The sequence below is a fragment of the Emydura macquarii genome, unplaced genomic scaffold (assembly GCF_026122565.2).
Source record: "Emydura macquarii macquarii isolate MOO-44397 ecotype Brisbane River unplaced genomic scaffold, CSIRO-AGI_Emac_v2 contig_71, whole genome shotgun sequence".
In the NCBI taxonomy this organism is placed as follows: domain Eukaryota; kingdom Metazoa; phylum Chordata; order Testudines; family Chelidae; genus Emydura; species Emydura macquarii.
In genome coordinates, this window is record NW_027130208.1 from 3,089,627 (window position 1) to 3,115,347 (window position 25,721).

Consider the following 25,721-nt stretch of genomic DNA (forward strand, 5'->3'; position numbering starts at 1 on the left):
TAAAATCAGTCACTGAGTAATTAAAAAAAAATCATGTTACCTAATGACTGCAATATTTTTATGCCATTGGTAAGGATAAGATTCTGTCATGGAGGTCACGGAGTCCCTGACTTTCTGGGACTGTCATGACTTCTTCTGGGGCAGGGCCAGAGCAGATGTCAGCCCTAAGGCCTGCCAGTCCAGGGTTGGATTGGTCCCCCTGAAGGAGGAACAGGAGCAAGAGCAGCAAGACTGGAGCAGTTGCAAGCCCCTGGCAGCACTTGGACTTTTTGTCTCCCTCCTGTCCCCGGGTATTTTTAGTAAAAGTCAGGGACAGATTGTGAGCGTCTATGATTTTTTGTTTATTGCCTGTGACCAGTCCCCGACTTTTACTAAAAATACCCATGATAAAATCTTAAATTTTGCCATTGGTATGAAGACAACAGTCCAGCTAGCAGAGGGAGCATGTAACAGTTATCATGCTCTTCATAAACTGGTAAACAATCTAAAAAAAATGTGTAGCCGTTGGGATTATCAGCTTCCTGATAATCAGATAGTGCCAGAAGAAAAACCCTCCTGCTTTTGGATTTCCTGAGGCTACGTTCCCCCCCCCTCTTGAATGAATAACCATATGCTCAGTGCCTCAAGACTGGACTACTCTATCTGCTTCTACATAAGACTATATAATCAGGGGTAGTCAAAAGGCAGACCGTCAGCCAAGTCCAGACTGCCAGATGCTTTTGAACAGACCCTGAAATCTTTTTATTTATCTTTTTTTATTATTATTATTTTGTCTGGAGTCCGGACCTTGACTATATCTTGGACAATAAATCTGGACCTTGACAAAAAATAATTGACTATCCCTGCTATATAATGAAGGCCATTCCACATGATTAGCTTGTGCAACACACATATCAGCCTGATGCCTGAGCATGACTAACTGCCGAGAGTACATCATGTCATTGTTTCCACAGCCTCCTCTGGCTCCCTATGTATTTCCAGCTCCAATTCAAATTCCTGGACCTCAGTATCAAGGCTCTCAGTAGTCCACAGCTATTTCAAAGACACTTTTCCATCTGCTGACTCCAGGCAAGTGTACTCGTTATGAACAATCGTTAGCTATGGTGAAACTTTGAGAATGCCTTGCTTCTGGCTCCTGAGTGTCACTGAAAGAGATCATACCTTCATATGAAGATCAGAATGTAATTGGGCTCCATGTTATAACCTTCAGCAAAACTCAGCTTTGGGAAAGGAAGGCAAGAGAGAGGCAATCATTTGACAAGTTTCAGTGACCAAACCAAGGGACACCACAAGCAGATTCCCTTTCCAATATTTTTGATGTTTATCCTAATATTGTATTTGGCACCTATATACTGAGGTAATTAGTACCATAGCTAAATTAGGTTGCACTCCCTAAGAAACAGAGGGATTAAAATTAAGTGTAATAAATGGAAATGTTAGTGAGGAAAAAATGTTATTTTCCACCTGACAGGAAACTAACTAACTACTAAGAACATTTGAAAAATAAATTAAAATGTAAAAACTATAGAGGCCTATAGTTATTATATTAATAGGTTTCAATAAAAATTCTGGGGTTAGCATCTGAATTAGGCAAGATTAAATTTTACAGAAAAATAGAAACACTTATTGAAATCCTAGCATGCCAAATAGCCAGTATTTGCTTTATTTTTAGCATTCTTTTCCTGAGAGGGGTTAAAAAACAGTACCGCTACTTGGAACCATTAAGTGTAATTTTTCTTGCATTATACTGTTCAGATTTAAGCTAAGTTTTTAGAAATGCATTAACAGAAATAAATCTGAAATTGACTTTGTAGATTGGTTTTTTTCTTCCACTTTAAAACATTGTAAAGTAATTTACCTGCATATTTTATATATTGTATTGGTAAAGCTGAGTATTCTGTTAAGTATTTTACTGATCAAACTCATGCATTTGGTTTTAATATAGATGTTGACTGTTTTAAGTTATTTACATTGCTGATATTATGATGTTTAATGGGTATGTGGTGCCATAATAGGTTATACTGGCCACATGCCAGTTGCCAAGGGAATCCACAGGTTATAGATTTTAGTTTTCCTTAACCAGCTGTGGAGGTGGAGGACAGAGCACAGCAAACAGAAAATCAGTTTCCAGTTTGGGTATCCACACTTTAAAAAGATGTTGACAAATTACCCTGTGTGGCCAGTTAATCAGATATGGATCAGATATCAAATATTCTCAAAGGTGCCATATGTAAAAAACTTTAGTGAAAACATTGTGCCTAGTTTCCCATATGGCCCTCAGAGTATTTGAGTGCCTCCCAAAATTGACACAGAGCACATTCTGTGACACACAGTTTTCTTTCCACAAAACAAGATTCTGCAATGATATTTCATAAGTGTACCATTCCAGATAAATGGCACCTCTACAACTGAACTGTTTTGTTGAAACATCATGCTACATCATAGCAACAGTGGCAGTAACTGGCATAGTTTAGGTTGTCCAATGGTTTCTAGTCTAATTCCATTAGTCAGTCTAATTCTAGTTCCTCATCATTTTTCAAAACTTTAATTTTAAATTTAAGTGAGAAATTTTCCAGCCATTTTTTATTAAGGGGACAATGAAAAAATGCAATTTGCCCATTATGTTTTTTAAAAAACTTTGTGGCTTTATTTGAACATCTCTACAGCAACAAACAGAAGGGTTTAGAAATTTAAGTATCTGGACAATAGCCTTTTTTTTAAGGAAAGTGCTTTTGGTAGTTCTGATGAACAATTATTTAAGGCCCTTTGAAAATCATATATATGAGTAATGTGTTTTGTGCAGGGCTTTTACTAAGCTCTTAAGGAAGCTCTCTTTGTTAAGAAAATATCATGGAGGCACAGTTATGAACTCAAAGACAGGAAATGCCTCAGTTAAGGCTGCAAAAAGAACCCTAGTTCTGTCGCCTGTGTAAAACTCCAGCCACCTATGAAGGCCAGTGCTTCCATTGGGTTTCCTGGGCCCCTTAGCTGCCATTGCTGTTGTAAGTGGGGGAATGGTCCCACAATTGTGAAGAACTTTCCTGGCTCATACACAACTCCAGTGGAGTTGGTTAGCAAAAGGATCTGAGTCCTCGCTCCCACTTCCTTTACCCAGAGGCCTGTGTGACCTCAAGGACCCCCCTCCCACTCTCGTGTGTAACAGGGTCTTCATAACCAGGCTGGGCGCAGAATTCCTGGGGCTTGACCCCCAATCTTCTTGTGGTCACTTAGGGCAGGGGCTAGGGTGTTCCCATTCCATGGTATCCTCTCTGCACTGGACACTTCCCTGACCCACTGACTGATGCATTTAGTTCAAAGCAATACAATTTATTAAACAGTAATCAATAAAAAATATAAGGAAAAAAATGAGAAAGGCTAAAGGAAAACAGCTAACACCGCCCCTGCACAGGGCACCACACACAGTGTCTCTAGGGGGTGTGAGGGACAATCATAGTGTTTCTCACATATCACAGATCTTCTGCCCAGGCCCTGGCTGGCTGTGGATCAGACACTTGCTCTGATGGTGGCCACACACTCTCAGGCGCTAGGTGACAGGACCATTCTCCCCAGTGTCACCTCCCCGTCGGGGTCACAATCCCCTTCCCAGTCTGGCCTGCGCCGCTTCTTGGCTGGTGGCGCCTCCCCGTGCCAGGCCCTGCCCAACGTCTCCCTCGCTTTCCCCAGGTGCTCACCGCACGCAGCTCCAGACGGCCCCAGACCAATCTGCTTCAGGGCAGCTGCTGCTCTCTGCTCCCAGCACAGCTCTGCTCCCTGGGCAGCTTCCCTGCCACCGACTGGCTGCATCTCTCCTTGCTGCTCTGCTCAGCTTGGCTCCTTGGGCTGCTCCTTGGGCCCTTCTCGTTCTGCTGCTGTGGGTCTGCTCAGCTCAGCTCCCTGACCTGGTCTTCTTCTCTGGCTTCCCAGCTGCTGGCTGCTTTGTCCTTAGCTGGGCCCCACCTCTCTGCCCAGGCATCTCAAGCTAACACAGGGAGGACAGGACCCCTCCTGCCCCCACCCTTCTGGCTCCTGCATTGGCCTGTCTGTCCAGTCAATCAAGCTGACCTGGAGTGTTGGCCTCTCCCCACTGGCTCTGGGTTCTGTCCATTTCAGGGTCCTGCTTTCTCATTGACCCTTCCCCGGTCCTTTATATTGAGAGATGCCAACCAAAAAGACCCAATACATTTCAGTTAGGGGCTAATTTTCCCCTTACACAGGTGTAGCTTTCAACACCGTCTCAATGGTTTATTGTCACCCCAAACATTCTCACTTAAAGCCAAAGTTAGGAAAAGGACAAATCCACTCAGTACAGAGGGAGCTCACTGATCATAATATTATCAACGTCAGTCTTATCTCCCCCACTGTGATAAGGTACAGACAAAACTGTGGAGAACAATCAACTTCACCCACACCTACAACACCTAATCTCTGTGCTGTAGCCAGGTAGAACAAGGTGAACTAACTGAACATTGAGGACTCTTCTAAAAAAACACTGTACGCATGTCTGTCTGTCTGTCTTTATTTGTATACCAGACCATCAATGTACATGGCAGCTTGCAAGGAACATTAAACAAGCTAAAAGACACAGTCCCTGCCCCAAAGAGCTCGCCATCTAAAGTGACTCGACAAACATACAGAATTAACTCACAAGGCAGTGGGGAGCAGGAGAAGGGTTCAGAGTCATGAAATCTCCTCCCCCAACACAAAGAGAAAAGATGCACAGCCATTGAGCTGCTTGAAGAGCTGGTCTTTTTGCCTACACAGTGTAAGTGCATTTGAAAATGACTTCTTTCTTTCATAACTGCTGTGTGTTTGCTTTATTTCTGTTTCGTTTTTCTTTTCTATTAGAACTAATCAGTCTTGAATAACATTCACATTTAAATATTAACATAACACTGCTAAAAAGAAGTAATAATTTTCATTTCTTAGAACACTGGTTCATTATGTTTTGCATTTTTTTTGTGTTAAAATAACTGTTAAGTAACTTGTTTTTTTCTAATTAGGCGTAAGTATCTAACTTTAAGTCTATCGAACACCATGAAATCTTACTCTTTTTTATCACTGCTGTCACAGTTCTAATAAATCAGTTCCTTAAAACATTTGACCACTTTTGGCAATATTTGTCAATATTTGATCAGATAAATAACCAATTATTTTTGGACCAGTCAAACGTCCAACCCTAGACTGTCACTACTATGGGTAACACAGAAGTGAGGGTCACAGGTTTGTTCGAAAGCAGTAAGAACAGAAAGGAGACAGAAGTCCATTGTACATATATGTGAAAAATACAGTACTTTCCCTTCAAATCTTATAAAAAATGAAGTACCTGATTCGTATAATTCAAATACTGAAATTAAGGTGACATTTCTCCTGAAAATACCTCTTTTAAAACCCATCTCTATAGCATTAGAAAGCTCCTGTCTGCTATCACTTTAGTCCATTGGTCTCTAACCCTAACCAATCATGAGTGCACAGACAACAAATAAGAATTAAAACAAAAAACAGCCAACTAGTGTTGGCCTGTTTGCAATGGGAAGTTATAATGCAAAATCCTTAGCACCAGCAGGTGCTGTGTAAGGCTAAAAATATCTGCAGTCACACAATGCTCCTCAACCCTTTCAAAAGTCTTGGCATATCCTATACATAGCCGCATTTTCTATATTATCATTCATTAATTTAAACAATGAACGTGCTAATTCCAAACATTCACTGAGAGACATGGCCCACCAGACCTATGCTGTCCATTCATATCACAAAAAAACAAGGAAACAACAAATTCTAATATCCTTACCTCTCATATGATAATATAACAACACTTGTAGCTTATTGCTAGGAGTCTCCTAGTAGAAGAAGAATATTTGTTTCATCACAAATAACAACTCTTAGTAAAAAGCACGGTGGATCAAAAAAAATTTTTTTTTAAAACAAACCATTTTGATTTCTAATGTAAATAGTATTTTTAATATAAATTAAACATATATTTTCCTTTTTAGAAATTAAAATATTTAAAATTAAATTTGAAATTATGGCATACTATGTTAAGGCCTAATCTTACCATAATCTATTAAAATCATTTAAATTAAATTAAGCAGTGTATATTTGCTGCTGAAGTTTTAAAAAAATCAAAGCCCTGAACTGGTGGAAGTCACTGGCTAAGTACCTGGAACCAGAGTTTCCTGAAGGGCTAAACCAGCTTTTGACAGCAGTAGTATCTTCTATAGGTGCAGAGAGAATATTTTCTTCGTTAATTTAAACAATGAATGTGCTAATTCCAAACATTTATAGGACACAGAGAGACAGAGTTCAGTCCAATGACTAGTTTGTACAAAGTTAAGAAAATGATTAGGGGTTGAAAAAAGTGAGAAAGCTTGTTTTCTTCTCCAATCTATAAACAATACTAGGTGTGAAAAGATGAGATCTACTAACTCTAAAATCGTGAAGACCTGTTGATCAGAAACAATAAGTTCAGTTCACTAACTATATATAGTACTTCCTTTGTTTAATAAACCAGTTATGTTTTGCATTTAAAACTGTTTTGATAAATATGTTGAGTGCATAAGGAAAACGTTTAAGGGAGTTTTATTTCATAAAAAGTACATTCAAATGACATTTTGTGCATGTATAATTGAACTGGAATTTTCATCCACATGCAGCTTGACACAAATCACAAATAAAAAGGAAAGATCATCATCTAGTAAATAATAAATGCATTATTCGCTATTTTCTAATATAAAAATTAAAATTAAGAATCTGAATAAATGTATATTAAGCTATATCATTGTTAAAATAAATGTGTATAGATATAGTGTATCCTCCTGATTAGCTGCTGACCCTTTCCCCATTGTCTCCCTACTGCAAGAGCCTTTCATTGACATGTAACTACACACCGCAATGTGGACGTAGCCTGCTTTTCACTGCAGCGTGTAGCTACACATATTATACATGTAGCCTCAGAGCAGGTACAAAAACTCTCTGGAGGGAGTGGGACTGGGAGTTTAGTAGGGACTCCCAGAGCCATGCCCTCTCTCTTCCAGCTTCCAAACAGAAACTCAACTTAAACTCTCTGCATACTGTCAGGCTGTCCCCCTTGCTGGCAGATGAGCAGCCCTGTATCACTGATCCAGCAGAATGCTCATCCAGATCACCCCACGCAGAAACCTCCCTATAAACCTCAGCAGAGATTTCAGGTTCCTTCTGTCTACAGCCCTGACTCCAGCCATGCTGGGAAATAGGATCTGAGGACTCTAGCAGCCATCTTAGTTGTAATCTTTTTGATAAAGCCCCTTAGAGGCTCAATCTAAAGCTCTAAGAACTAGCAAACTTCAAGTGGGGTGCTATAGCTCTGAGAGCCATAAATCATCAGTTTTTATTTTAGAACTATTTCTGTTGTTTTTATTCTAGTAACAAAAAGTAAGTAAACTAGTCCACATATCATTTCCTTAACCAAGCCTCTGTTTCTCTAAAGCTTCTGAGAGAAAGTGACTGAAACAGTAAAAATTACATGGCTTTTTATCTCTACTGCAAAAACATGACAAGTCACTTTTGTAAGCAAGTTCCCATTTAGGATGAGATCTTGTCAACCAAATTTCAGATGAAATGTGCTATGAAAGAGATGAGATATTAACCCCCCAAAATCAGGCCTTTTTAATGAAAATTCCAGCTCAGTCTGAATTACCGCATTGCTATCAGCAAAATTCTGTAACACTGTTATTCCATTAACTATAATTTCATATAACTACGATGTTGCCATAGTTAGCAGATTGAGAGCTATCATCAGAACATAACAGCATCATTAAAACAGGAAACAACCAAAGAGTATTGGCTTTACACAGGGGCTTGTATGTCACTATTGATCAGCCATAGCACTCTCTCAACAGGTAATATGGATTATAAAATCAAATCCCACATTAGAGACTGAACTCATAATAAATAAGGCTATAGTGCTTAAAATATAATTCCATATAGAAAGGTTGATTAACAAATATGACAGGTGATAGACCATATAATTCCACAGATATAATCTACATTCCGCTACTGCAGGGCATGCTCATATCATCAGAAACTGTATGTTACAATACATTTTGCAATTTGAATTACTGTGGAAGTGCCAGATCAATGGATGGGCGACTTTTCCTATAACATGTAAGAAAAAATAACACTTAAATAGTAACATGTATTAGTCATTGTTAGAGCATGCTCCTATATCAATATAAATTAAATAATTGTAATGAAAGCCCATAAAACAGGGTCTAACTAGAAAAATTAAGTAACTTATCTGTTTATTTTAAAATGTAATTTACTATAAATTTATACACAACCCTTAAAACAAATAAGGTCTAACTCAGTTCTCAGATATAGCATTGTTAATCAGGAGTAATTCCATTAAAGCAAAGCAGGCATGCCAATTTACACTAGTATGAGAGCAAAGTATGGCTCACAACTTTTCTCCAAGTCACATCCCTACTCTCATGTCCCCTGGTGTTCCATTCTTCCCTCCGGTTACAGCTCCTCACTGTCCCATTTATCTCCTGCAGCTTCCATTCACTTTGCCCTGTGGAACAAGGAAACATTTCCCATTTCTTGCCCCAGCACCATTTCATCTTCTGCAAATTGTTCCCTTAAAATGCATTTATTGCAAAAGTCCATCCTATAGTACTTTTCCCCTCACCAATGATCTTGGGTGAGATCAATACAACTACAGTTACATTCTAAGAGTGTCATTCTGCTTTTCAATCGGTAAAACTTATGCAGACACCTCTATTATCGCTGCAGGTCTATATGCAAGACCAAGAAGAACACATTTTGCCTACAAATCTTTTCAGTCATGTAGCTCCATCCCCAGAAAGAGCTAAATGTCCCCATATTTTGCACAGTCAGCTCAGTGGGGCCACCAATTCCGTCTAATTTGGCAATGGCTGATTACTTTCAAGAGACAAGCAAAATTCCCAGAGGAGAGACAGGGACTGTCCCTTGATAGCACATATAGAGGCATCAGCTATTTAAAAGGGGGCAATGATGGTCAGGTTTAGGAAAAGGCCCCATGGCCCATCTGACCTGGCCAGCATTGCAAGATAGACATGCTTGTGATTCTTTTTTGTGGGTAAAAGGCTTTCAAGATGTAAAGCAGCAAATCTTACTGAAATTTCAAAGTATTTTATCTGGTAGGTCAACAGATTGAGAAGCATTATTGAGAGTCAAGATGTAACAGACACACAGGACTTCCAGGTATATAACAAGGGTAACAGCAAGGGTCAGGGTTGACATGAAGCAAAATACAGGATGGCAGCTGCATTTATTTTGTTTTCTTGACAGAATACCATAAAAAGAATCACGAACCACAAAACTCTTAAATGACAGGAAAAGGTGTGTTTAAAACCTTGCTTGCTGAATAACAACCGGTATACTTACACCAAGCAAATATATAGAGCAGTCGTGATTGTCTGCATATTACCTATGAACAACAGCATACGCATATAACCTATTCCTTTGAAACATGCTATGATAATATTATAAAACAATTCAATAACAATTTTCAGGAAGTAGTAATAGTCCATACATAATTAATTTGCTTTAGTCTGTAAGTACATATCTCTGCATAATACCGCATTAAAAATAGCAGTTACTGCAGCTTAAACCAAACAAACTCACATTTTGTTATTCTGTATCAGAGCCAAGGAGTTCTATTTTAGCTCTCCAACTATTATGCTGAGCAGGCTTGATTATGAATCATGTCTTTTAACTGTGAACTAAACCCCTGTAATCACAATTTAAGCAAGAAGTGTATAAAATTGTATAAAATAGTACTACAAAATAGTGTTAACATTATAAATGAAATAAGGCTTCCAAAACTAAGCATTTCTATCCAAAAAACCTAATAAATAATCTATCCAAAATGCTCTTCTTTTGCATTACGAAAAGCCTACAGCATGTTTTTCACCATTCATTATCCACAGTAGGTGTAGCTGTATGATCTCATCCTACTCCTTATGCACATCCTAAAATATAACTTTGCCAATGAATTATATTGGCTAAAAGCACACTCTGCAAACCATGAATGTCAGAGGAAAAACGATGGATGCTTTAGAAATTTCCTGCTCTCTATTTAACGGAGGGCCATTCTGACTCGTGCTGTTGGTGGTTTTGCTGTAGTCATTCTTTAGGGCAATAGAAATCATACTGGAAAAATTCAGCACCCTCAGGTGAAGAGACTGCGCTAGTCTTTATTATGTATAGAAATGGCTTCTCACAAACTTTAGATTTTGTTGTTGTTTTTTTGTTATTTAAAAGTTTGTGCATCAGCACCAGATTGAAGGATGGCAAATGCTAGTGCAATCAGACCTCAGAAATAACATGAGTATAAACCTCATCCCTGCACTCTCCCATCTTCCATCACAACTCAGCACAGAGTATGTCAATTACTCTACTCCAGCACATGCCCTTAATCCAATTTCCCTCTGTCTCTTTGTCCTCCTTTGTTCCCATAATTGCCCCTCCCCTCTTCTTCATCCTCAGCAGCTTCCTTTCATCTGGCTCCTTACCTTCTGCTATCAAACCTGTCTTTAAAAAAATCTCTTCCTTGATCCTACCAGCTTGGCTAACGAAGAATCTATCTTCTCTCATTCCTTTTGCCTCCAAACTTCTCAAATCCATAACCCTTTTCTCTCTCAATGTTTCTCTAATCCTTACCTAGGCATTAGACAGAAAAATCCTCTTGAAAGGATGTGACCCAAGTCAAGAACAAGTATTTAGATCCTTATTTTAGTTAGTTTCAGTTTATTGACTGTATGTCCAAAGAATAAGAAGGCTGATAAAGCGTCTAGTAAAGGCTATCATCTCATCTTCTAGCTATTCTGTTGTCAATCTTTATTCCTCTTTCGTCTAATTTATCATGTAACCCCAGTGATTCAAGAGGAATGGAACAAGACAGGGGCCTCACAGAATTACCCAGAGAGAAGAGTGAGTACTGCTTATCCAAACCAAGGGGAAAGAGGTGGAGGATGTGCAACTGCACAATTCCCTTTACTTTAATACCAGTGTAGCACTATGAGTAAAGGAAACTTTTTTTTACAGCTCATTATAAACAATATTCTGACATAGTTAGGGCTTGAAGCTTGGGGTTTTACTTTTTAAGAAAGTAGTTCTCACACTTTCCACATATTTTCCTTTCAATCACAACTTCAACAGTCCAGCCCCACCCTGAGTAGAGAGGGCACATGAAAGAATACCAGAGCAGAGACATAGGCAGGGGCTACAGTATATAAAGAGGAGACTTAAATACAAGGACAAAAAGTTTGACCTTGTTGCATAAAGCAATAAACCAGTAAAGCAGAACCAGTGAAGTGATTTAAAGGAGGAGGATGCTACATGATTAAAGCAAAAGTAGAGAGAGATGATTTTGCCAGCAGTATTTTGATGATCTGGACTGAAGGTCAAATATACTTACTGTAACCTTAAAATAATGCTCAAAAATTGTCAACATTATACTCCAGGTTCTGTATACAAGTAGATGTATGTTCTCAGCCACAAGTAAAACTTTAAAATGAAAAATTGAACCATCTTACAATTTAAATATGCTTGTAATATTTCCCAACACTAGTCATGTTTGATATCACTTGAAAGGGCTTACTGAACTGAGAAGAGGGACACAAATTCAAAATGACAGACCAAAGTACTGTGCATAGCTCAGTTAAGAATGTTTACACTTTTTAAAAAAAGTCATCTTAATTTGTAAACTGCATACTGACAATCTAGAAAATGGGAGAACACACAAAAGACCTGAATTTTGAAGAGTTTGTCTTCTTCTATTATTTATCTTTCACCAGTTTGATTTTTTTGTTGTATCTCACTAAGGTGGTTTTTCTCCCTCTTTTCCAGCTCCTCTTTAATCAGCTAAAAAGAAAGTGTCTTACATGTAAATTTGAGTTCAGCTACTTTCTTCAAACAGTTAGCAAGGTGGACAGTGGAACACTCATTCCTTAGGAGCAGGAGGGCTATGAAACGCTCCTCTTCCCTCTATGGGGATAGCTTCATGGGAGGTGAGTGCATGGATTGTGTGACGGAGAGCTTGTCTACAGGAACAGTTAGTGTGCAGCAAGCTGAGGTACAAATCTACCTTGCACTAGCTTGTTGTGCACGGTCCACAGGAACCTTGCTGCTGCACACTAAAGGTTCCCTAGTGATATTTGATCTACTCCTGTTTCAAAATGGGATGGATCAAAGTGCACCAAGGAACTTCAGTGTGCACAAACAGGGTCCACGTGTACACACAGCATGGGGGAGGCTAGCAAGAGGTAGATTTATACCCCAACTTGCCATGCATTAATTGTTTCTACAGACAAGCCCTGAGTGAATGGGGAGGGGGTGAATGGGACTGACAAATGTCACATATTTGAATTTGCATGCCACACCTGCCTGCATCCGTGCTGGAATGTCATATATCCTGGTGAGGGGGGAAGAGGGGAAATGGGGCAGCAGACAAGCTTGATGTTTCATGTGGAATTCCTCTTCCTAGACAATGGAATCTGTTACAGAGCCACAGTCTCTCTAACTCCTCCCCATCCCATTTCACTGCTCCCTGCTGACCTACTGAGAGGAAAGACAGGAAGTGGTGCAAGCCCTGCTGCCATGATAAAGGACCATATCTGGGGAAGTGAACTGAGGGAGGCTGGTCCAACAAAGGAGAAGGGAGTCTGTTTGTGAAGGCAGAGTGGTAACCGCAACAGGGGAAGAAAGGATTTGGGGAGGAGGCATAAATCAGAGTTTCTCCATTAAGGAGAAAAAAGCCACAGCAACACTCACAGCTGCAAGGGGCATCGCTCAAGGAGCTTTTCAAAACATGGCAACAGAGGATAAGTGGAAAGTTGGGGTGAAGGGAGTGATCAATGAATGGATGGATGAGTGCAGTGATACTCTGGAGGGAGTAGAAAGGTTGGGGGGGAGGGAAGGGTGAACACGAGTGTGGTGTGAGTGCATGTATGAGCAACTGAGATGATTTGGGAGGCCCTGAAGGAGATCCTGAAATAAGGAAGAAGAGGGAGAGCTTCAAGAGAACATGGGGAGGGGGAGAAGAGGAAAAGAAAAAAAATGCTGTGCCAGAACAAAGGTGGGTAGAGAAGGGAACAACAGACAGAGGCAAAACATGAAGAATCAAATTGTTTGAAGTGGGGGTTTTCATGCTGGCTGATTCTGCAGTGGATTTGATGGGTTGACTTTTCTTTAGAAGCTTTTAATTTTTTTGTATTCAGCCCTTACTCTAAGGTACTGAGCTATCTCACAATAAGCTCCTTATAACAAAATTAAATAACAAATTATTCCCTGTACATAAACACATTCCCATATTGATTCCTTTTGCTCTGGTAAACTAATTAAGCAGACCATCAGGGCAAAGACTGAAAGTATACTAACTTCTGATTATTCCCCTGTATCCCCTGTTTGCCCTGGACCTTAGTCAGTATCAGTGGTAACTTCAGAGTAAACCTTGGTTATGCAAAGAATCTTTGTTTATTTTGTTCATTATTAGAAAAAATGTGATTTATTTTCTCAGATTATTGCCATCTCAGTCAGTAACTTAATTTGGGGAGATTTCTGAAGCAGTCCGATGTGGGGATTTACTCTTAAATATTGTTGAAAATTATCATTGGTATTATTACTAATTTCCGATACTGCCCAAAATGTGATAAGTAATTTCCAGATAGAAAAGAAAGCACAATCCTTTCCCTAGGGACTCTCAGACTCAAGACACACAAAAACAATGAATATGACCCAACCTGCTACAAGATGCAATCCAATCTGATACTTCTTATGCAGTCAGTGAAGTCACTTGAGGCCCAATATCACCTGGAAAATAGGGAGTAGGTTAGACTTCCATTATATCAATTTAATTCAAGCTCTATAACAGAACACAACTTAAACAAAAAAAACCCAACCCTGAAATAAATAACTTTTGCCTGGAGACACAAACTTGCTGCTATATCTCATACATACAGGTACTAAGATTTATTACATAACATCAGATGTTAAATCCTTTGGGTCAACCCCACTGCAGTCAATGAGAGTTTTGCCCTACGATTTCACATATCAGAGCTATAAAATGGATTTTAAAATAGTCACTATTTTCACTAAGGGCTAGATTAGAAAGGGACTTAGGCATCTCAAGTGGCAAATAGGCACCTACGTACAACATTTAGGTGCTGCTGAGATCTTCAAAATCCCTGCTCAGCTACCACCTAACCTCATAGGCACCTACATCTCCAGGGTTACACTTCCCTGTGCCCCTACATTTCAGTTTCTGGGTATGATCACAGCTTCCTCACCTAGGTGCCTGGGCAACTGTCTCATGCCCAAACTCCAGCGGACCCCTCAGAGTAGGTGTTTCCCTCCCTATCTTGCCTGACATAGCTGGCATTCTCTGAGCTCATCTACACTCACTCAAACCAGGCAGGAGGGGAGGAAGGCCAAGAGGAAGCAGCAGCAGCCCACCTTATCATCATTAGCCCTTTGTGAGTACGTCAATGCACACAAGGGAACTTTTAGTGTGCAACAGCAGGATCCACTCGGACAGTTGGTGTGCAGCAGGCTAGCACACTGCACATTCACATCCTAGCTTGCACTAACTAGCCATCTAGACAAGCCCCGAGAGCGGGCCACACCAGAACACCCCATAACCCTCTTGAGACAAGCAAACCCCAAATTCTAATCCCTTCTCCACATCAGGCACAACGGGGAAGTGAATTCTGGTCTCCCACATCCCAGGTGAGCACTCTAACCACTGGGCTAAAGGTTAAAAGTTTCTTGCAAAAAAACAGGTTAAGGAGGAGAGGGTTCACAGCTGAGACTCTCAAGCAGAGTTAGGTGCCTGACTCCCTGACACGGGCAGGGCTTAGACCAGGCTGCTCTGCTCAGTATTTCCTACTGGCTACCTTAAGCAGCTCCCTGCTCAGCTTGCTGGCTTTTGTGGACCCCATTTTTAGTCGCCTAGCTCTCCCATGCATTGTATAGATAGCATAGATGCCTAACCTGGGGCCGTGAATTCAACTGGGTGTCAAGGCACCATAATGATCAGCACTGCAACACCTTGGAGCCTTTCTGGATCTAGCCCCAACTGCTACCTATACAACACAGACATTCTAATATCTCAGAACGTTAGCTAAGCCAGTTCTAGTTTTGAAAAATCTGTCAGTTTTACTTAGATATTCCATTATTGGATCTGAATAACTGGCTGCACTTAGGTTGTGCGTACAGGCCATGTGAATATTTAACTACTGCTATTTCTTTTTTTTTAATCTTTTATTTAAAGGTGGAAAGACTATTTTATCAGACTATACATAATCAAAGTTACAGAAGAAAATACATCAAAATACAGTAACTGAGAACATTTCTGAACACATCTTATAGAAGCATGGGATGCAGAAACTAAGCACAACATTCGATGTTGTGCCAAGTGACAGACAGAATATTGCGAAATATAGAAAAGCCTCTGGTCCCCATGCCTTCAAGGCATCTGTCCAATTTCACTGCTACAGCAGATGCCAAATAAAAGAGATACCTTCAAGAAATCCCATCTTTGCAATGTGTAGATATGCTCTGGGCATTAAGTGTGAGCTGTTTAACAGTCACTCAATGTGGCAAAAAAAAACTATCTATCTAATCAAATCCCATTACACAAATTCTCCTTCTTCCTTTGTTTCGTCTTCCTTTTTTACCAAGCAGTCAAGGGAGCTAGCTAGTCCATTCACTCAAGACAGAAAAAGAACGGGTGAGATGTGGGGTTCTTAAGATTCTCATTGGAAATCTTTGTCTCCCAGCAGGTGCAGAGTGGTATAAACTCTCATCCCCATTCTTCCTGCCAACTGTCTGGATTGCCATATGTGAAACACACAGAACTACTATTTTCAGCCTTTTAAAAGAAAATAAGGGGATAAAATTTGGTCTGCTCAGCAGAGTTTTGGTAGAGGTTTTTTTGGGGTTTTTTTTCTTTTAAGTCCATCTTCCATAAAAAATTCACAAACTATCAGTAATAGAAAATAACTAGTATAAATCCATCAAAGGAAAAATAAAGAGTGACAGTAACAAGAAAAGGACAGTGGTTCAGTGATTGTAATATATCCTTCAAGATGGTACACTTACATGTTAAGAATTGGAAAACTAACATCTTCAAATGTTGTGTGTCTCTTTACTTAAATAAGTATTTGATTTAATAAAACAGAGTTAGCAAAGGATGAATTCAGAGTTTATTTTTTTAATTGGTATTATGTTAATTAGTTCACTAGTGGCAGGGGCTTTCCAAATGCCAAGGGAGACAGAGTCTTCCTTAGGAAAAACACAAAGTAAAGACTGTTCAATTTGTCTACAGTTCAGCTGCAACGAAAGGTATAAGGACTTTTATCATGTGAATGATAAACAGTATATTACTTTTGGTTCTAAATAGCAGATTTGATCCACAGTTGTGCTCTCCCTAGATGCACAGAACTGCTGCTTTAGGTCAATAGGAGAGTCACACCTGTAAGGACAGAAATATAATAAAGATCAGCAATTACAGGGTCAGAGCCTCAGAAACAATTGAGGGACAAGCAGATTTATTGGCAGCTTGTGATAAAAGCTGAGAGCAATGTAGTAAATAATCATAATTCCTTTTACTAGAAAATACAGACATGGCTAGGGGGCAAATTGTGACTGTCTCTCTGCAGGTGAATCATCCTTCATGAGGCTATGCTCCATAAGAGCAGGGTGTCCTAACACAGTTGGCAGCATTAAATACCTGACAGGGACTGCCCCTGCTCTACTTCCCAGCACACCATTCAGCTGCTCTTGGGAAGCACAGTCTGCCCTTCTGTGTAAGGTGCAGGAAAGATACACTCATAAAACAACATAAGTGGAGATAAGGTTACTCTATGCAGGGAAAATGCTTCCTTTCACCACAAGTCAGGCAGTGCAGTTTTACCCTGCTCCCATCATAGATCTCATCCTGCCTAGCAGCCTTAATTTGAAGTTTACTTTAAAAAAAAAAAAAAAAGAAAGTGTAATTTAGATGAATGAAATTAAAGTAGTTCCATGATTGTTAAGAGCAGCCTTTTCAGGTCAATGCAGAGATACCAATCCAATGTCTGGAGAGTGGCACTTTATAAGTTTATCAGTCCAGCTACCCCTTTGCATAATGGCCCATTACTCTATCATGTCAAAAATCCACTTTTTACAAAGTGTTTACATTTGATTTGCCATGAAAAAACGTTAATGCTGCCATAGGAAGTGTTATATTTTATTAACAGATGAACAATACATTAATTTTTAAAAATTTCCTAAATGGGAATATAGCAACAGCTTTGAAGAAATTACACAATACTTTCTTCAGATGAACATTTCTCTTGTTAACAGTCAAAAGAAAGCAGCCACCTTCTGTTTGTCTAGGCCATCAGTAAAAGCAATCTACACAAAACAAGAAGAAAGCTTTCTCCTGAATAGGAAGAGTGTTTCTATCAATTATCTTTAGAATCCAAAATATAACAACAGAGTTCAGGAATGGACTTTTTACTTTTGTCCTGAAATCTAATTGGATTCTCATGCTAAACTCCTTGAGCTACTCTAACAGGTTTAACTAATTTACTAGTTGCCTCAATTTTGAATTTTATCTTAACACAATATTTAACTTTATCTTTTAAGCATGCAAAATATTTCAGCATCCATTCTAAGTATTTAATATATTAATATCAGAAGCCTTTTTTCCCCCATGACTTTCTTTTAAAGAAATCACCTGTCATATTAAATGCAAGTTCTTATGTGAAATGACACAGCAAAAGTGATAACATGTTTGAATTATAACAAAACCAATGGAAGATTGTTGTTCTATATTTTATTGCTTTTGATATTTCTTTAGCAATCATCATTGCAGTCTGTCTCAACAATTCCCTGTGCACTGACATTCACAATAATGTGTTTTCATCACAAAGTTAGGCACTGTCATTAGATTTAGCAAAAGGCTATATTTTGCAGTTCCCAACCATTTTTCACACTTCACTGCTTCATTGGGATGCGAATGCAACACTTTTTACATCTGTTATCTTTAGTTATATTTACTTGAATACAAGCATTAACAATAGATTACTGGAAATCTATAGAGAGATGATGAATTAGGTATATTCTTGTTATCCAACACTGATATGGGATTAGAGAAGGAGGGTTTATCATAGTCTACTGCTGGGGCAGAGTATATTTGTCAACCACAACAATCTTCTATAAAGCTTACAAAATGCATATTTATTCAGTTTTCATTATTTCATATCTACTTAACTCACGCTTCCTTTGGATTTCTTACCGTCACTCAGCACAAATACATTGGTTATCAACAGTTGGGATGCTTAGAGTTATAAGCAACAATGGCGCTTAGTGTAGGGTTTGGCCTACAACTTTTTTAATTCATCCAGTAAAGACACAAGCTTTTTCCACTCTACACAAGCAGTTCTCTATCACTGAACCTTTGTATTAAAGAAACAACATATCTGAAGACACAAACCAATAAATGTTTCCACTGCAATTTAATTCTTTCAAGGGAATTAATAAAGTAGCCTGGAGAACATAATGGTTTGTAAGTAACTACAAATGGGCACCTTCGAGGAGTAAGCATAGATCAACTTTCAATGAAAGAATGCAATGCAAAGAAGTAGATTTCACTCTCCCTTCCTCTGAGTCTGCTTTGTCACCACCTTAGCATCCCATTCTGAAGTCAAGGAAGTTCCTGAAAAGCAGCCCCAGAATATGTCAAAAGGAAATTCGTATTAAAGAATAGTTGACCCAACCCAAATAAAAACAAACTATATTCCAAAAAAAGAAAGATGTATAAGATTTATTTCCCACATACAGCTCTGTAGACATGGACTAGAATCACCTGCAGTGGCTTGAGCACAGAAAAATCTAACAGTTCTCCCACAGGAGCAGAACTAAGGCATGCCTTGACAGACAAGTGTGTGTCCTGGCTATAAAACGGTATCAATGGGGAAATCTATAACGAAGAGTGGCAGTTGTAACAGATAGAAAATGACCTTTTAATTTTGGAATTCAATTCAAGTACAAGATTGAAATCATCCTTTCCAAAGCCTCATGAATGAGTTACATTTTTTAAAACAAAGCCATGTCCCTGTTATTGCTATACTTGATCAGAAGAATAATTAGTTTAAACAGATTAATACATCAAAAGATTTCTGCTACTATTGCTCAAGTTCTTCCAAGGAAATGGGAAAAAAAGTCATCGAAAACACATGAATAATACATTTTTCAAATGTTGTCTTAAGATTTTTAAATCTCAACCAATTATGTACCAATTGCTAGAGAGAGTGAAAACTATTGGTGAAGTTCTCATAAATCTGAAAAGCCTGATCATCTACAAGTGTCACTGGAGAGTGCTACTTCGGGGAAGGCTGCAGTTGGGTATCACTGCCCTCATCAGCAGGTGTCACTGCTAGCTACTCTAATTCCAAAGTGTTCAAAAGAACAAAAGAAGATTTTGACCTGCTGAGAAAAAAGGCATGGCAAACTGAACATCAAACTAAGAAACATACCTTTGATGTCTACCTGATAGCTGTAGTTCTGTTTGCTCTGCAGCTGTACTGCAGACTTTCATAATGAAAGAAAAGATCATCATTTAGTCTACATAGTCAGTAATAAGGCCATTAATACCATGCCTGAGCAGACTTGACTGAAAATGGGTTTAGCAATATGAATCTAAATCATCTGAAAGATCTGTACAATTCTATTACATTGTACATACACCTGCAACAAGATTATGAGCGAAGACAGCTTCCTTTTTTAAACTCAATCTTCACTTCAGCCTTACCAAAAAAAAAAAAAAAAATGAGTATAGCAGCGGGCCACACTTTTCACACAGCACTCTCTGCTGGTGTGATGGAGGCCGAGGCTTCCCGCCTCCTGCAGGATCAGATGCCAGTCTACCCAATGATGGGAAACAGTGAGTTGAGGAGGGAAGCCTCAGTTGGCCTAACAACCAGCAGAGCTGGGCCCCATTGACAGATCCTTTAGCAGTGGGTTCCTGCTAAGCCCACCCCACCCAACAAAGGTGAACTGTGGAAGGGGTGGGGAAGAGGGGATCTCACCATCTCAGCGAGGGCCTTGTTGAAATGGTACAGCAGCCCATACAGAGCCTCCTGCTTCAGGGGATGATGGTACTCACCCCAGTTCCCCAAAGAACAGTAGTGGTCAGCCCCTCCTCCACCTCTCCCTTCTCCTCCCCAGCCACCCCAGTAGCAGCAGCAACGTTTTCACTTCCAACTGGGCTGGAACATTATACACGTGATGCATCTGGCAACTACAGGAAAGGCCTGTGATTGTAGCTCACAGCCAGCAGAGGTCATTAGCTCTCTGTGGCACCAGCCTAACCAGGAGCCACATTTTGGAAGTCACCCTGCTCACCCTGAAGGATCTCAGCAGCCTGGAGGCACAGGCAAGCCTCTACTGTGCCTAGTGGTTAATCCGGACCTGCCATCTGGTGGAACAGGAAGAGCCTTCATGCAATGCTGGTGGTGAAAGCTGGTGCCAGTTGGTGCTTTGCAAGACCCGGCTCTCAGCACCATGTGTTAAGTAAAGAATAAGGGGAGGTTACTTCTACATAATGTCCAACGGGTTAAGTCTCACAGCTGGGCCGGGGGACTCTCACTTTGTGGCACCCCCTGCTGAGTTCCTGAGCAGCTGCTTCCTTCCACCCATTGGGAGAACTGTAGCGCTCCAGGAGAGGCACCGGAGGCAGTGTCAGCAGTTAGCCTGCTTTAGATAGGATCCTTATGGCCCTGGATAAAAACAACAATAGGCCCACACACACACACCATGGAAGAACTCTAACCCTGGCGACTCCACCTAGAACATTGCAATGGCCACAGAAATATGGCTAGAACCATACCGGACAGAGCGTTGTAGGGTCTCACTCTAGCCCGGTCTTGATGACTGTGTGCATGCTGGGGACCATGCTATAGGCAGGGGGAAACTTGAACGAGGAGTGACACAGGGGAAGCTGAAGGGGTGCCACTCTGCAGAGAAATGGAAGCAGAGATGATGGGCTTGACAGGAACAATTTATTGATTTGACAGGAGGAGCAAGGAACTGAAAGTTGTGATGGCAAGGGAATGCAAACAAGGTGATGTATATTTACTTAATATGTAAATTAGGGCACTGCCTAATTTGCATAAATTATTCGGCTTTCCAAATTCATGCAACATGTGATTTGTGGCACATGATACATTTACAAATACTGGAGTCCCCCCCTTTCTGAGTTCTTTTTTTTTTTTTCTCCTGCTAATCTACCAAGCAGACAAGTATTGACAGGGATCAGGGCCTTATCCAACTCCCATTAAAGTCAACAGAAATAATCCCATGGACTTCACCGGCAGCTGGATTGGTCTCTCTGTCACTAACACTGTTCCTACCCCAAATATGGCATCCTTATTAAAGTCTTTGGTCTGAGACCGTTCCTATAGGAAACAAGCATTTAATCACTTTCAATATTGATAATACTTGACACTCATTACAGTCCACCTATTGAATACATCTTGAAGCAACCCAGTTTAGTTCTGCATAAAAACATGTTAACCCATTCAAAGGGAATAGCAGAACAATTTATATTACAGAAACAAAGGATTTGAGACAACTCAGGGTATAGATCAGATATATAAATGGCATCTTTATAATTTAGGAAGGAAATCACAAGCTAGCAAAATTTATTGACTAATTAAATTCAGTACACAATACCATTAAATTCTTGGTCACGTTTACTAGATGTACCAGTATCAGCACAAGAGTAACCACATCTGTTCCAGTATCAGCACAGTAATGATATATTATATCAAACACTCTGAATTAATCCTTCAGCAACAGATAAGAATTATTTTCATTAATAATTCACTAATTGGGTTTAACAAATATATTTCTAAGTGTCCTACATTTCCCTGCTAGCAGTAAGCATACCAAACCACAGCCCTTATTGACAGTGATAGAATTTACAAGCAGAGACTGTAATCCTGAAGCCTACCCACCACATTTGCAAACAGGGAACTGTACACTTTGATATCCTTATGTCCTATTTACTTTTAATAGCCACAGTTTGTAGATCAAGGATTATGTCTTGAATAGAATGGGCCAAGGTCCTTAGACAGGCACCGATCCTTAAAATTAAGCACAAGTTAAAATATTTAAAGTACATGGATATTCCTATAGTTAAGCAGGTGCATAAAAGTTTGCAGGATTGGAGTTTTAGTTTACATTCAGGCATACTCCAACTGAAATCATGATTGTGTAACAACCAATCAAGGACTGTGGGTCTGGCCCTATGTGTACATTGTCTTACCAGCTTAATTTTTTTTACTTGATATTGTTGACATGATTTTTAGTGTGACGAATACTCAGCACTGTATGTTTTACGTTTTTTGCTTCTCAACATAAAGTGAAACAGAAATTATTTAAATCAATGGCAGTTTTTATTTGCCTTTAAAAACAGTGTTAAAACCAAATCAGAGGATGGGCAGTGAAAGACTAACCTGAAATGTAGAGGCTTTGGGGAACAGGGAGAGAAAGGTAGACTGAGGAACCTGAGACTTAGGAGGATGAGTGGGAAATGTAAACCATAGGGATTCAGGGAGTGGTTTATTTAATCACATTCTCACATTACCTTATTATATACAACAATGGGTACTCTATTTCTTATACACATAAGGGTGTGGTGCTCTTATTTAATAAAACTACTGTCTTGTTCAGAATTTCAGCATCAGAACAACTCAATTTTTCTTCACACCTTTCACAAACTGTTCATGACAATGCTCTGCTCAGATAAGAGGCGCCCTCTGCCACAGACAAACATCTATTTTAAAATTACTCATATATTCACAAGGAAAAGGTCCATTGATGTGTATGTGTATTTGTTGTGCATTCTTTTTTAAATTTAGGAATAAAATGCGTTCCTCTTTCTATTTTCAGGCATTTTTTTCTGGCAAGCATATACCTGTTTATTCCTTTAGAGTTTTGAAAAATATGAAAAATCATTAGGGACATGCTGCCAAGAATTTGAGAATCTCAAAGGCTACATTAATCAAGAAAAATCTGTTCTTTCAATTCTTCAAAACTTTCACATTGCAAAAAAATGTCAAGAGATAATAAAAATAAATACTCTTCTCAGGAATCTTGAAGCCTGTTAAAGGATATTTGTAAGAAAGATCTACAAAAGATGATGTTCACAGATAAAATACTTTCCCCATGTCACACTGGCTCAAAGAACAAAATGGTCTCTGGAAGTCTGATTTGGTGGTCAGCTGTCAAAGGGAAATTTAATTTAGCAGTAAGACAAGGTGTGTATAGTATAGACAAAGTATGTCAGTATAAGTACTTGATAAAAAATCTGAAGAACTCCCTGAATGAAATGGCCTTAATGTAAGTTGCATCCACAATAAAATCTAAATCTGACAAACCAACTATAGAAATACTGCACTGCAGATGAATTATGAAAGCTACCATATAGTTTTTCTTTTAAAAAATCTCTCTCTTTCCTCTTCTATAATTGTCAAAGGAACTACTCCCTTTTAAAAAAAATACTCAACTGTCTAGCTGGTCTTAAGCATTTGACAACTTCCCCCCAGACAGCAGCTGCCTTGTCACTGGTCTGCATAGCACAGAAAGTTACTAGATGAGCCTTCACTTAGAGAATCTCCCATAATTTGCTGGATTCTACTTAATATTTTTTTATTAAATTACAGTTCAGTAACTAAAAGCTAAATACATTTCAGAATTGGTAGCCCAGCTGTCTCTCCAGCCTAAGGGAGCATTTCAATTACATTTTTAGGAAAATAATCGTCTTGGCATTGACTGCAGATTAGCAATTTATGCATTTTGTCTGAGGAATATGGCTCTTAGATATCTCATATCCTTATCTGCGTGCCTCACTGGTCCCTCTTCCCCAGGCTAAGCATTGGCAAAGCACACATGGCCCTATTGTACTTTAAAGCAACACATGAAAATGTCTCAGCTCCAAAAGAAAGTGTTATGAGGGATGTGTACGTATCTCAACACCCTAAAACTTCAGAAGCCATTAGATTTCGTAGGCAGAAAAGGATCTCCCGTCTGCTACCAATAATTCAACCAAAGATGTTTCTGGAAATATTAGAGATGTTACGGTCAAGTGATGGATGAATGACTAGTATTATCAAGTCATTAGAGGAGTCCAATGGGGGGAAAAAAAGAGTGCATGTCAGTTAATATTACAGACAGCAGTGCAAGATACAGCAATTTACATAGGTGTTTCTTAAGGAAATAAAACATCCACTGTAGCAGGCGGGTAGACTAGAGAGAACCCAATTAATTTTATATGTTGTTATGCTGAAAGGTGTTAATGGCTGCCAGCAAGCGTGTTTTTGATCTGAAGGCAATAACAAACCTCATTAAAGTTGATGGGCATGATAGCCATCCTTTATCCAGGCTAGACAGAAGAAACAATTAAGCTCCTCTGTGGAACTAAAGAGCTCAAATAATAGACGCCACCACCGAAAACACTGGGCTACAAGGGAAGGCCTGAGCAACAAGTCAGTCAAGACAATAAGAGGGATTCTCCCAGGGACTGACTGCGTAAGCAGGGGCTGGGACATTGATTGTTTGCAGCACTGTTCGTCTGTTGGATTTTAGAGGCCAAAAAGCAACCCCGAAAGCAACGAGAAAGCCAGTGAAGCAATCATGAGCATGGCCCTGAGAGGAAGCACAGAGTCCTTTGGGGCAGCGGACTGCCTCGGAAGCAGGCTTGGAAACTGGGAGCAAGGAAGCTGCCTGCTGTTGTTTGTTCCTACTGTGCCCATTCTTTGGAAATAAACAGGATTGCAGCAAATAAATATCTGACTCGCATCATGTTTCTCCTTCTAACCGGAAACAATCAACATGGCCCCATATATTGGCTAACCACTGCGTCTAAGGAGCAACAATATGAAAGCTAAGTTCAGTACACAACCAGACCTTCTCTGAATTACAAATGCTTTGACGGTATAGCTATAACAGCAGAGACCCCTAGCATATATTTAGCAATTTATGCTAACGGAAGGAGTTTGTCCGATAACATAGAAACACAACCTTCCCAAACCACATTTTAAAATAAGCTGACAGAAGCACTCTTTTGTCTGCATAGTTGTGTCTACACTGTGGGATTTGCCAGCAAAGCTATGTCAGCTAAGAGGTGTGGGGGTTTTTCTCACCTCTGACCGACCTAGCTATGCCAACAAAACTTCAGAGTGTAGACCTGGCCTCAGGTTTCCAGAATAGATGGATGTTTTTGAAAGATGAGTCCATCAAACTCTGAATCAGGAAAATCCATTATGGCCCTCTCTGAAGAACAGATTGGCTTACAAAGCTTAAATCTTTACATTGGTGAAAAACAGCTTCTTGGCTAATCAGACACTAAAAAGGAACTTCACAGATAGGTGGTCAACAGGTAGATGTTAATCTAGTCGATGAGAATTATCAGAAAGGATTGGAGAGGCTATTGAGACAGGGAGATAATTGAAGCTGTCAAACACACTTCCCTTTCAATTAAACCAAAGATAACACTCAAACAGCTTTTGAATCAATTTCTATTCTCATTTCTGTTGCTCAGTCTCTCTTAGCAGGTCTATTTTCAGATAAATATAAATAATTCAACCCTATTGGGGAGTTCACAACATTATCAGTATCAACTAGACATTTTTTTTTTGAAGTTGTGAATT

The 25,721-nt window shown here is 39.5% G+C and overlaps 1 protein-coding gene across 3 annotated transcripts in view; it reads right to left on the reverse strand.

Annotated features, from left to right (window-relative positions):
* FHIT (fragile histidine triad diadenosine triphosphatase) overlaps positions 1-25,721 on the reverse strand; it is a 939,636-nt gene that overhangs the window by 794,540 nt on the left and 119,375 nt on the right. For 2 of the 3 annotated variants that reach the window (XM_067541431.1, XM_067541440.1), the window contains exon 3: positions 13,764-13,833. The exons of the other annotated variant lie outside the window; for it this stretch is intronic. The gene's annotated coding sequence lies outside the window, so the exon portion shown is untranslated. The remainder of the gene's footprint in view (positions 1-13,763; positions 13,834-25,721) is intronic. 3 annotated transcript variants of the gene reach the window in all.